At 40.5% G+C, this 2,443-nt stretch overlaps 1 long non-coding RNA gene across 1 annotated transcript; it reads left to right on the forward strand.

The window, feature by feature from the left end:
- Positions 1 to 356: 356 nt before the first annotated feature.
- LOC134034208 (uncharacterized) lies at positions 357 to 2,151 on the forward strand. Its single transcript, XR_009932210.1, has 3 exons — positions 357 to 462; positions 1,140 to 1,176; positions 1,628 to 2,151. It is a non-coding gene; the product is annotated as an uncharacterized LOC134034208 (long non-coding RNA).
- The last annotated feature ends 292 nt before the right edge of the window (positions 2,152 to 2,443 follow it).

Genomic DNA, 2,443 nt, shown 5'->3' on the forward strand with positions numbered 1-2,443 from the left:
CGAGGACTTAACATATAAATGTATTCATGCTGGTCTCTGCTTAGTTAAAACTGTTAGTTCCAGCCTCTGTTCAGTTAGTTTAACCACGAATAATGTTATGAGTGGTAAAAGCTGTTTCTATGCGTGTATTCATGGCTACCACTGACGTCACGTCGACGAGACCGCGGCCATATTTGTCCAATTTGACAGTTCTCCTCAGTTTCGCTATGGCGGTACACACCTCACACTTGAACTGGGTCCTGTGAAATAACACAAACCACATCATGTTCATGTCTCTGTAACTGAGACATTATAATAAATCTATTTAAATTCTTGAATGTAAATGATCAGAGACAGAGACAGCTGATAATGAGCATTACTCTCCCTGTGTTCTGTGGTTCAGGTAGATTCAGTCTTTACACTCAGATAACTAACACTGTCTTTTTTCAGACTGAGAGAGAAACCTGATTGCTGCTTTGGCTGGTAAGTACAGACTTATTGTAAAGTTAAACAGGCTGTAGATCACATCAGCAGACTGAGTTAATATATTTTGTATTTAAAAATCAGATGAACTTTATTTGCGTTACATCAGAGTTTGTGAGTGAATTCCCCCCTGAACAGACATTTAATGAACACAGAAATATTCTGTCCACACTTACTGAAGCTTTTAGAAAACATCTTTACTTTGTTGGTATATTTGTAGCACTGTTGTATTCAGATTCTGTCACCTGGAAATACTGAATGGATGTGTGGACTGGTGATGATTATACTGTGTGCATTGATGCATGTTTTACAGACAGAGTTTTAGTCCAAACTTTCCATTCAGACTGAAATATTTAAAGTGTTTCCAGTTAAAGTGAGTCTCCCATGTCAGCAGAAAGTGTTTCCTTATTTGTGGATGTCCCCATTTTACTGTCCTGTCCCTGTGGGCGGTGTCAGTGACTGACAGATAAAGCAGCCAATCGCAGCAGCTCAGCACATAATGTTCACTGCAGGGCAGCTGACAGAAGATGAAACTTTGTGCTGCTCCATGTCCCAGTGACACACAGTCTAAGCTGCAGTGTCATTACATGGTGTTTTATTGCCCCCCTGTTGGTGAACCTGCTGTGTCCTTAGCTGGAAGAATTTAACTGACAACTTTCTTTTCCTCCTTTCTTTAGACTACCTGAACTCTGACCCCTGCTCCTGCTCTGACTGGTGAGGACCAACATTTAGTTCCTTGATGGATGCGTTCCTGATACCTGCTCTGGTTCATATGAAGTGAAGCTTCCTGTCAGTGTGCAGCTATGTAACATCTAGCAGACCTGTCCTTCTCAAACTGCATGAATGAAGTGAAACATCGATCATTAGTCAGAGAACAGATTTAACAGCTGATGTGTTACTGCTCTGATTTCCATCTGATCTCTGATACCCAAAGTTTTGGATAGTCTCTGAGAGCAGAACTGGGATAGTTTCCATGTTTCTGATCATGAACACATTCAGCCTCTCTGATCATCAACCAACAACATTTAACTACTTCAAGTCCACAAAAGTCTGGACCAAACCTCATCCTGTACAGACAAGAGCAGAACCAATCAGCTGTGAGATCAGATGATGTGTGTGTTCAGACTCTTCTGATCAGATACTAACAAACTGTTTCTCCACTCAGACCCAGAGAGAACTCAGACGCAGAGAGAACCGGACCAGAACTCCTGCTTGGCTGGTGATCAGATTTTTAGTCACTGAGGTTCAGTCCATCACATCACTGAGTATAGGAGTGTTTCACATTTTAATCACAGAGTTTTTGTGGTTTATCACAACTGCTGAGTTCACACATGAATATAAATGTAGTGAAAACAGACCTGTAAACACTGACTGAAGTTAGAGCCATGTGAGCTGAGCTGTTCTGCCTGTATAGTGGATCAGAACAGGTCCCAGCAGCAGAGTCTGACAGTAGAAAGCTGACAGTTGAAAGCTGACAGTTTTAATGGAACATCACTAAAGGCAGAAATCAGTGTGTAAAGTGAGCAGAACATGTTGTGCAGTGATCAGTTCTGTATTGTTCTGCTTCATGTTGAACAAGTCAGTGGGTCTTGAGATTATTTTAATCAAGTCCACATTTCATAGTACCAGCTGTTTTCACACACATCTGGAAACTACTGGCCTAAAAAGTGATTTATTTAACTTTTTCAATATTCTGTTCTGTTGAAGCCATTAAATGTTTACACAGCTTATGTAACAGAATGCTAGATTAGATTTCTGCTATCAACAATGTCTAATTATTGTTTTCTCTGTGTCTTCCTGTTCAACGTGTCTCCTCTCATTGTCCCTATCATTATTGGACATTCTGTCTTTCCTGTCCCACCTACCCCCTCTATCTTATATTTGGACATTCTATCTTGTATCCATCTATCCCCCTCTATCTTATATTTGGACATTCTATCTTGTATCCATCTATCCCCCTCTATCTTATATTTGGACATTC

Source organism: Osmerus eperlanus, chromosome 14 (assembly GCF_963692335.1).
Source record: "Osmerus eperlanus chromosome 14, fOsmEpe2.1, whole genome shotgun sequence".
Lineage (NCBI taxonomy): Eukaryota > Metazoa > Chordata > Actinopteri > Osmeriformes > Osmeridae > Osmerus > Osmerus eperlanus.